The following is a 12028-nucleotide window of genomic DNA, read 5'->3' as shown; positions in this document are numbered from 1 at the left end:
ACTTTTGACTTTTCAATCCAAACTCTTTTTGGTTTATGATGTTGAAATTTATATGAATTCTTTGTAAGATTATTCTCAACTGTACTTTGATTTGAAAAGAATCCTTCATTTGAAGTTTGCTTATTGTCTTCTTCCACCATCTTTTTGAATTCAGGTTTTACATTTTCAACATTCCCTGTTGTTACGAAGACTTGATTTGGAAACACAACATCATCAGTGCATTTGAAGATTGGATAAACAACAGTGTTTGATTCAAGAAAATGAGCACCTTTTTCACTAAGAATTTTCTCAAATTCTTGTGTATCCAAATAAACTTGATCAACTACCACTCGAGGAATATCAATTTCTTTCGACTTTTGAATCGGCTTCGCATTTGAATTTTCCTCCTCATTGTCACTATCATCCGTTTGACTCTCATGTATTTCCACAAACTCCATATCACAAACTTTCGAAGTTGAGAGTTTATCAGTTTCAATTTTCATTAATAAATCTTCACATTTTTCTTTTCCTTTAAATGAATTTGCAACATTTATGACAGACAACTGTGAACAATCTACATCTTCTAAATCACTAATTTCACTAATATTATCAGAATTATCTTCAATATCAGCAATATTAGTTTCACTATTGGATGTAGAATTCTCAGTCTTTTTCAAAATTCGAAGTTGTTCTGATTTAGTTAAGGTTTCATTTACAATTTTTACTAAATCAGCAGCATCAAGATAATCTTCGACTTTTGCAATTCCATATCTAAACCTATCATCTGGGACTTTGTTAAAATCAGAAATTTCTTTTTCACAATCATATGAAATACTATCAACCTTAGCTCTATCATAAGCTAAAAAGGGTAGTAATTTTCTATGTTGTTCCTTGCTAATTTCACATGAATGATGTAACTCAGTTAATTTTCCATATAATCTTTTTGCTGAATTACAAAAGATATTTCTCTGAGCTAACAACAAATTTATTTCTTTTCCTAAGTTTTCTCTATCCTCCATGATATTTGAAACTTGCAATTCTAAGTAATCAATTCTAGTGACTTTCGAATCCAGCATTTTTCTTGTCTCTAGTAATTGATCACTTAACTTTTTGGCTTCATTGCTAGCAAACACAACGATTGAATCAAAGTAAATAACAGTTTCATCAAAAGATACTAACTCAGAATTATATGCAGAAACTGGAATGTTAAAAGATTCAAGAATGTTACGTACCTTGGTAGTCATAGGCGACTTGTCAGTAGACTTCGAAACGAAGCATCGCCCACACACTTCGTCAGTCGGTTCATCATCTGAATCTTCTTCCATTTTTGCATACATGGCTCCATGAGTTGGATTTTTCATCTCTTCATCATCTGAACCCGAAGACCATATTTGATATGTGCCGTCTGATTCAGTTTCTCCATGAGCCACTAAAGACAAATTCTTTGCTTTCTTCTTGACTTCCTCTAGTTTCTCTGTGTAGTAAGCTTCATCTTTTGTTTTACTCTTCTTTTCTTCCTTCTTTCTCAACAGACAATCCACAGCCAAATGATTTGCTCCATAGCAATAATGACAATTGATCCCTGTATCACCTTTCAATAGCATTTTCATTTTCTCCATCTCATTCTTCGAATCTGTCTTCATTTCTATTTTCTTCTCATCCAGTTTGTTTTTGTTCTCAAAGCTACCCTTCGAATCTGAGGACTTCTTTGGATTAAAAGGTTTCTTAAAAGATTTCTTTACTCTATTGTTTGAGTAAAAAGCAACGGCCTCATCATCAGAATTCATCAAAAAACCTTCTTCTTCATCAGACTTCGATTTTTCATTCTCTCTTTCTGAGATCTTTGAAACTAGAGCCAAAGGACCACCAAGACTTGCTATAGCTTCTTCAGCTATTTCATTAACTTCATTTTCATGAGATTTCAATTGATTGTACAAGTCATTCAATGTCGAAGTATCAAAACTTTGTTGATTTTTCACCATCATACTCACACTCCTCCACTCCTTTCGAAGTCCCATAACAAATATCAAATTGTACTCCATTGATGACCTGATTATACTATAACGATTACAACGATAGATTAACTCGTTGAACCTATCATAGTATGCTTCAATTGACTCATTTTCTTTTTTTTAAAGTCTTTGAGTTCCACCAGGCGTTGTTTTACAGATGTGATTTTCGTCTTTTCACTTCCTTGAAATTTATCTTTGAGATTGTTCCAGATTTCTTTAGCTATTTTGAAAGTTCTGACATAATTGTACACAACAGGAGGTAATGCACCTCTTAATTCCCTCATGCATTTCTTCTCCAGACGTTTTAAACGATCGGTTTGATTATCAACTTCTGAACTGCTTGAAGACATGCCAATTGGTTGAACTTGTGCAGGTTGATTGACTTCTCCCGTGATACACTTCCATAATTCTTCATCCAATCCGTTCAAGTAATCTTCCATACGATCTGCCCATTGATCATAATATTCTGGAATAAGCATTGAAATTTTTGTGGATGATCCAAGCAAATGAGAAAATGAAGTCATCGAATTAAGATTGAATGACGCCATTGTTGTACGGACAAAAACTTCAAGATGAAACTTGACTTTTGAGAATTTTGAAAATCAAATTGTATAATTCAATTCAGAATTACACAAAGAACACTCGATTAACAAAACTTTTTGCAGAATCAAATCCTAGATTGAGATCTAGATGAAAATTTCAAATTCAAAAAGGACGGAAACTTTTTGAATCAAACAGTGGATTCAAAAACCTTTTTTTAATCGAATGAAAATCAGATCACAGAAAGGATTCCTGCTCTGATACCAATTGAAGAGATTTGTAATCGAGTTTAAAGATCAAATCAAGTATGAATTAAGAAAGAAAAATCACGATGAACAAGAGAGTAAATATAATCTTTGATCAGCTCATATTATGCTTTACGTTTTACAGAGTATACAAGAATTCTCTGTAAAGTGTAAGTGGAAAAATGTTAAGTTCTCACATAGTACAGACTCCTATTTATAGGCGTACAAAAGCATAATAAAATACTAAGGACTAGACATTAAAGCTTCGTTAAAATGCCTTAGTAAATATAACGTTACATTCGAAGACTCAACTTACGAAGACTAAAGACCCTTCGTAACAAAACTAATACTTCGACATATTACAATACAAACCCTAACAAGTCTTTACTAGAGTTAGATATGGTTTTTACAATCTTGTCTATTTTTGCACTCTATAAACCTAAAAGCGTAATATTGAGCTGAATCAAGATCTTATTTACATCGGTGTTCAATCTTACATACATTTTTTTTTCAAACTCTGATTAATATTCATACTCGATTCTTTGATTCTTCATTTGGTATCAGAGCAGGAATCATATCTCTGATCTGATTTTCATCCTTTCAAAAGTTTTTAAATCAATTTTTTTTGTTTAAAAGTTTCCGCACTTTTTGAAAAGTGAAAAGTTCATTGGATCTAAGTTTGTGATTCATTTCTGCACTTGAATTGTTGAATCGAGTGTTCATCTAGTAATTTCAATTTGAATCAACTAGTTGGCTGTTAAATTCTCAAAGTTTCTTCAAAATTCTCAAAGTTTTCTTCCGTACAACAATGGTGTCATTCAATCTTAATTCCATGACTTCATTTTCTCATTTGTTAGGATCATCAACAAAAATTCCAATGCTAATCATTGAGTATTAAGATCAGTGGGTTGATCGTATGGAGGATTATCTCAATGGTTTGGATGAAGAATTGTGGACTTGTATTTCTGGTAATCTCAATCCTCCAATGAATGTTCAACCACTAGGTGCTTCGTCTAGAAGTTCTGTAGTAGAGAATCAAACTGATCGTCTGAAAAAGCGGGAGAAGAAATGCATGAGAGAGCTGCGAGGAGCTTTGCCTCCAGTTGTGTACAACTATGTGAGAAGTTGTAAAACTGCAAAGGAGATCTGGAACAATCTAAAGGAGAAATTTCAAGGAAGTGAGAAGACGAGAGTTAACTCAGTGAAACAATGCTTGGTTGAACTAAAAGACTTCAGACAGAAAGAAAGTGAAACTATTGAGGCATATTACGATCATCTGAATGAATAAATCTATCGATGCAACCGATATGGAATCACCAGATCAGTCATGGAGTTCAATCTTATCTTCGTTATGGGTCTAAGAAAAGAGTGGCGAAATGTATGCATGATGGTTAAAAATCAACAGAGCTTTGACACGTCAACTTTGAAAGACGTGTACAATCAGTTAAAATCACACGAGAATGAAGTGAACGAAATTGCTGAAGAAACGAAGGTGAGTTTGGGAGGTCCACTGGCTTTGGTTTCAAAAATGACTGAGAAAGAAATTCATGAGAAAAGTGATTTTGATGAAGAAGAGGGATTCATCATGAATTCTGATGATGAAGCAGTTGTTGGAATAGTGTCTAAGGCTGCAACTATATTAGGCAAGTATTTGACCCGGTTGTGCATGGTCCTTTTGGGTTGCCTTCACCATAACAACTTGACAGGATGATTTATTATGAGAGAATAAATATTATTAATATATTATGAGAATAATATAAGGAATAATAATATTATTATTTGATTAATATAAGTCATAAATTAATTAGGAATTAATTTGGTGACTTAAAGAGATTAATTGAATAAAGGGGCATAAACTGTCAATTGTATGATAGTTGTATTTTGGGCTATAATCCCTTATGGATAAGGGGTGGACGATTTCTAGGGCTTAGGATAGGCTTAGAATTCGTCCAAAGGCTTATCATTAGGGTATTGGATTGCTTAGGGCCTAAGTTATCCAATTAGGATTTAAGGGTGAAACCCTAGGAGCCTTACACGTATAAATAGACCCTAAGGGTTAAGGAAATCGGCACCTATGCTCTAAGAAGAAACCCTGTCCGATTCTTGATCCCTTCTTCTCTCTCTCAAATCATCCTCTTGCTAGTTGGTGTTTGTAAGCCATTAGAGGAGTGACAATTGTGACTCTAAAGCTCCAAGGACAAGAAGATCAAGCAAGTGATTCAAGGTAAACTTCTAATTCTGATTTATTATGTTATTAAACTCTATTAGTAATAAGAAGTCTTGGATTCAATGTATGTTCAATTAGAGAAACCTAGATCCAAGCATTAGGGTTTGCATGTGCACATAGGAATGTTCATATGGCTAAAACCCATCAGTGGTATCAGAGCCTAGATTAGTTTCTATTGAATTGATGCATTGGTTGCTTGTTTGATGCCTTCAAAATTCGAATTTTATGTTTCTGTCCGATGGACTAGGCGAGTCCATTGGGGTACTCGATGAGTCCAAGCGTCAAAAAGAGCAAATACCGGGATTTCTTGCTGTTTATCTTTGAGATACTTGCCTTTATCATATTTGATCAATATAAATCCGATTTTATGGTATATATGAGTATATTCTTGATCTAATTGAAGATATTTATCAATTAATAAAATATTTATTTCCTTATGTGATAATTGATTAATTATTTTGATTAAATTGGTAAATTGTTTTGCAAGAAATTATTAAATAAATCAAATATGGATAATTATGTGATTAAATGTTAATTTGGATTATTTGTTATTTGATCCTCCTTGTTTTGAAAAGTTTAAAACGTGTCCTCAAGTTTTGAAATTTATGTTTTGTGATTAAAAGTTTAATTTAGACAATTTAAATTTCAAACCCTAGAATTTTACAAGTTTAAAATTCAACCCTATACTAATATAATATTACAAGATTAACATATATATATATATATATATATATATATATATATATATATATATGTATATATATATATATATATATATATATATATATATATGTATGTATGTATAATTAAAATGCTAGTCTTACCGTTAGTAGGCCTCATTCACGAAACCGGTCTATAAGGTTGCTGCCTATAAAATGGCGCTTAATGGGTGTACACTCACACCCACCGCTTGCTTGATCGGTGGAGGGTCGTTAGCCGAACGGGTAGGATAGGGCAACCTCATCTTCTCATTAAATGTATAATATGAAATACAAAGTAACTACATGTTTTTCAAAAATTCCCAATCTTAGTTACTTTAAGAAAAGTGAATTGATGCAATCCCATGAAATTACACTTTGCACCCTTGCTAAGAAGTTAATGGAGCGTGTGTGGTTTATCGGCACACTAATTGGTTCTAAGAAAAGGTGGCAAAGGGTGATTCATTTTTTATCATAGGTTGATGGAGCGTGTGTGGTTTACCGGCACATCGAATAGGTCATTGGTACAATGAAGGCACCATGTGAATTTGCATGGTAATTCACACCCACTTTGTGATCCTCGGTATCCCAGTCATAAACGAGAGGGGCATATCGAGATTTAAACATGCCATTGAAAAGTTTCAATGAATCTCATCCAAACCTAGGAATTCTCAATACATTTAGAACTTAAAGTTATGTTTTCGTGATGGAGAATTAGTGAATCGTCATTCACTTACCTTCAAATTGTTTGCATGTTAGATTACAGTATCCATTTTCTAATATGTACATATTGTTGTTGGATCCTAGCCCTAATTTTTCTTATTGGGTGATAATTAGGGATTCAAATTCTAATCTATCTTTGTCCTTTCTATTTGTAGATGTCGAATGCAAACAACACTGCTACTAGCTCGTTCACATTGATGAGCCTTTGTCAAAAGGTGACTTTCGATGGGACGAACTTTAGCGAATGGATAAGATACATTCGCACGATTGCTCGCTACGAGGACAAGGAGTATGTCCTAGATGAGAAGCTCAAGAAGATCAACCCTGAAATCGCTACTCCGGCTGAAATGACTGCTTTTGAGACTCATGAACGTGATGCAACGAAGGTTCATTGCATCATGATAGCCACAATGAACGCCGAATTCCAAAAGTCCTATGAGGACATGTATCTGTACGAAATGCACCAAGACTTGTTGGAGAGATACCACCAAAACGCGAGGCAGGAGCGTTACGAGATTTTCACTAACATGATTTCCACCAAAATGGGTCATGGAGAATCTCTAACCGTGCACCTGCAAAAGATGCAAAGGTATGTCGATCGTCTTCGCAAGTTGAATGTTGACTTTGGGGAAGACTTGGCGATCGACATGGTGCTTCACTCTTTGCCTCCATGTTACAATCAATTTAGGATGACCTACCACATGAACAAAGAAGAGATCACCCTAAGTAAGCTCCAAGGTCTCCTTAGGGTTGCTGAAAGCAACCTCAGGGACAAGTCTGTTGCCCACTCCCAATCTACCCGTTGCTCCTGTTTTGGCCATTGGGCAAGGAAGAGGCAAGAAGAGAAAGGCTCCGTCTAAGAGCCACCGCAAGGGAAAGTCCCGAGATGGTTCCTCTTCTAGTGGGACCAAAGTTGATCTCGCTAAGCCTAACCCTAACCCAAAAGAGGTAGAGTGCCATCATTGCCATAAAATAGGGCATTGGAAGAGAAGCTGCCCAGACTACTTGCAAGCCATAAGGGAAGGAAAGATCAAGCCGTCTTTCGTAGGTATATACACAATTAAATCTAACGATTCATCTCATGCTATTTCTTGGGTCCTTGATACCGGTTGTGGTTACCACATTTGTTCTGAATTGCAGGGACTAAGAAGAAATAGGGATGTGGAGCATGGAAGAATAAATCTAATCATGGGGAACAGAAGATCGTCGCTTGTGACCAAGATTGGAGTGTATTCTTTAGTGCTTAGGAATGGTTTATGTTTAGATTTGAACAATTGTTGCTATTCGCCAGAAATGGCAAGAAACATCATTTCATTTCATGGTTTGTTTAGACAAAGTTTTAGATTTTCTTTTAATAATGAGAATGGTTCTATTCTTTCTTATCTAAATGGTGTCTTATATTTTGAAGCAATACCGTGTAATGGAATTTATGAAACTGTTATGATTGTAAATAACTTAGGAAATGATGTTTTATGCATGGATTCTTCCAATGGTATGGATAGAGCATCCTTGTGGCATTGTCGTCTTGGACATGTCAACAAGAAGCGCATAGCCCAACTCCAAAAGGATGGAGTGTTGGAGTCATTCAACCTTAGAGAAGATGACACATACGAGTCTTGTTTGCTTGGAAAGATGACTAAGTCACCCTTCACTAGTACGTGTGAAAGGGGTGAGGGTCTATTGGACCTCATACATACCGATGTATGTGGACCGTTTAGATCAACCACGAAGGATGGAAACCGCTTCTATGTGACTTTTACCGATGACTATAGTAGATATGGGTATATCTACTTAATCAAGCAAAAGTCAGAAACGTTTAAAAGATTCAAAGAGTTCAAGAATGAAGTGGAGAATCAATTGGGCAGGAAAATCAAGATGCTTCGATCCGATCGAGGAGGAGAGTACCTAAGTCTTGAATTCCACGACTATCTCAAGGAGTGTGGAATAGTTTCACAATTGACGCTACCTAGGACAACACAATTGAATGGTGTGGCAGAAAGGCGTAATCAAACCTTGTTGGACATGGTTCGCTCTATGATGAGTCGTGCTTCACTGCCTATCTCTTTTTGGGGGTATGCCTTAGAGACTGCCGCCCACATCCTTAACCGAGTCCCTACTAAGAAGGTTGCCAAAACACCTCACGAGATGTGGACAGGGAAAGCTCCCTCGTTAGCACATATCAAGGTTTGTGGTTGCGAGGCTTTCGTAAGACGAGATACTCACGACAAGCTCGAACCTCATAGTGAGCGATGTATTTTCATCGGCTACCAGCAGAAATCCTTTGGATATCTCTTCTATAGACCGAAGGACAATGTTGTCTTCGTTGCGAGGAGAGGAGTTTTCCGAGAGCGAGAACTCATAAGCCAAGGAGACAGTGGGAGGCGAATCGAGCTTGAAGAGATTCAAGAGTCGATAGATGAGGGAACCTCTACCGCTGGCACTCAACCCGAGGAGGAAACTCCGGTTGAACCAATTGACAAGTCCTTACCTCTTAGACGTTCCGAAAGAGTTGGAGTTCAACCCCAGTTTTATAGTTTTCATATTACTACCAAAGGGGATACGTATATTAGTGATGGTACACTAATAAATCTAGATGAACCTAATAGCTATAAGGAAGCCATGGCAGGCCCGGAGTCTGCAAAATGGAAAGAGGCAATGGACAGCGAGATCCAGTCCATGTATGACAACCAAGTTTGGAATTTGGTTGATAATGTGCCCAGACGTAAGACCGTTGGGTGCAAATGGATCTTCAAGAAGAAGACCGACGTGGATGGAAACGTACACACATATAAGGCGCGATTGGTCGCGAAGGGCTTTACTCAAACTCCCGACGTTGACTATGATGAGACCTTCTCACCAGTTGCGAAGATAAAGTCTATAAGAGTGATGCTAGCTGTTGCCGCATTTCATGATTATGAGATTTGTCAAATGGATGTCAAGACCGCTTTCCTTAATGGGAAGTTGGCTAAGGATGTTTACATGGCTCAGCCAGAGGGGTTTGTCGATACGAAGCATCCGAATAGAGTGTGCAAGCTTGAGAAGTCCATAAGATATATGGTTTGTTATTTGTTGATTGGTTGTACATTGATAATGCGAAAACGCATCATTAACTCGATGTTATAAAACGCATTGTTGTGTATTGTTGATTAATGAATAAGTAAATGCATATAAAACGAAGTTTATCTGTTACTTTTATCCTAAGAGGGTAAAAGCAATATCTCGGCCGCTCGATGATTTGATTTGACTTATGTGCCGGGCCCGGTCAGAACTGAATTGATGTGTTCGATTAAGTTCTATGTCAAATAAATCTGAGATCGAGAAACCAAATGCTAGACAATTTGTTCCATGTAAATGTCTGCATGATATCTAAATAGAGGACTGTACGATCCCTTATCTAAAGGACAAGATTGATTAGATCAGAGTTTGACATCATCTTTGAGAGCTACGATTGCTAATCGGATTATGCTTGTATATATAGTTACTAGACTTATCCAAGTGGGAGACTTTTGGAATAGTGTCTAAGGCTGCAACTATATTAGGCAAGTATTTGACCCGGTTGTGCATGGTCCTTTTGGGTTGCCTTCACCATAGCAACTTGACAGGATGATTTATTATGAGAGAATAAATATTATTAATATATTATGAGAATAATATAAGGAATAATAATATTATTATTTGATTAATATAAGTCATAAATTAATTAGGAATTAATTTGGTGACTTAAAGAGATTAATTGAATAAATGGGCATAAACTGTCAATTGTATGATAGTTGTATTTTGGGCAATAATCCCTTATGGATAAGGGGTGGACGATTTCTAGGGCTTAGGATAGGCTTAGAATTCGTCCAAAGGCTTATCATTAGGGTATTGGATTGCTTAGGGCCTAAGTTATCCAATTAGGATTTAAGGGTGAAACCCTAGAAGCCTTACACGTATAAATAGACCCTAAGGGTTAAGGAAATCGGCACCTATGCTCTAAGAAGAAACCCTGTCCAATTCTTGATCCCCTCTTCTCTCTCTCAAATCATCCTCTTGCTAGTTGGTGTTTGTAAGCCATTAGAGGAGTGACAATTGTGACTCTAAAGCTCCAAGGACAAGAAGATCAAGCAAGTGATTCAAGGTAAACTTCTAATTCTGATTTCTTATGTTATTATACTCTATTAGTCATAAAAAGTCTTGGATTCAATGTATGTTCAATTAGAGAAACCTAGATCCAAGCATTAGGGTTTGCATGTGCACATAAGAATGTTCATATGGCTAAAACCCATCAGCAATAGCATTTTATTCAAACATGTAACGCCCCGATTCTCAGGTATTGTTAATATGAGTTTTTGGATTAGGCCCTAATCGACGAGTTGGTTTACCTACTCGTCGAGTAGCAGTAAGAAGGATCACGGGTTAAGTGACCTACTCGGTGAGTCCATATTGGGACTCGGCGAGTAGGAGCTGACAAGTGAAACCCTAATTCCCGGGGTTTGCACCCCTATTTAAAGGGACGTTAGCCTCCCTTGGACCTCCTTACAGTTCCAAAGCACCCTTGAGAGCCTTATTCGTGTGTGTGTGTGTGCCTTGTGTGTGTGTTGAAGCTTGAAAGAGAGTCCTTGGAGGGAGAATACTTGGAGGAGAAGAAGATTGAAGCAATTGGAGTGTGGGAATCAACACTCATCTCAGATATCAACTTCAAAAGGTATCCAAACCGCTATTCTCCTTATAAATCTTCTTTCTTTGGTGAGTTTAGGGTTTTTCATTGAATATTAAGTTGGTATGATGAGCTATGGGCTAGATCTGAATTTGTAACTTCAGATCTAGACTCTCTTTGGATTCTAGAAGCATAAAGTTGCAGCTTTAGTCGTGATTGAGGTCCCCGTTGTGCATAAAGACCCATCAATAGCTTAGATTTTCCATTTTTAGCCTTTAAAGCCATGCATGCACGTAAAGTTTGCAACTTTACGTGATAAGCATGCCCTAGAAGCTTGGATCTGTGATTTGGAGCCGCTGCATGGCTCAAAATGGATCTGTATGGGAAGAGGACTGAATGGACTCGACGAGTCGCAGGGTCGACTCGGCGAGTCGCATGAAGATGGCCATTGAACTCGACGAGTTGGTTGAATAACTCGGCGAGTCCGATGAAGATTGTCATAAGACTCGACGAGTTGAAGAACAACTCGGCGACTTGGAGGAGTTTTAGCCAAGAATATGTTCACGAGTACATCCGTCGAGTCGCAGGGGGGAACTCGACGGGTGGCCTTAAGGTCTGATCGGGATTTGAAGGAACTCGACGAGTCACCTCGATGACTCGGCAAGTTGGATGGTGCTTTAAGGGACTCGGCGAGTAGCTGGGTGTACTCGGTGAGTTGAGATCAACATGGACTACTGACCTTGACTGAGGACTTTGACCTTGATCAGGGGTTGACTATTGGGTTACGGAGTACCTTATAACGATAAAGACTTATGCGTATATTAAACTATGGTTATAGGTGGTGGGGTCGGTGTCGAGTGATCCGAGAGTTGGAGTTTACCTTTCTGAGTCGACATCTGCGAGGTGAGTTATCCTCACCATATTGATAGGGTCTACGGCACCAAGGTCGGCCCTTAGTTGTTATT

The sequence above is a fragment of the Lactuca sativa genome, chromosome 4 (genome assembly GCF_002870075.4).
Source record: "Lactuca sativa cultivar Salinas chromosome 4, Lsat_Salinas_v11, whole genome shotgun sequence".
NCBI lineage: Eukaryota > Viridiplantae > Streptophyta > Magnoliopsida > Asterales > Asteraceae > Lactuca > Lactuca sativa.
The sequence above is the reverse complement of the archived record's forward strand: the minus strand, read 5'-3'. Positions refer to the sequence as shown.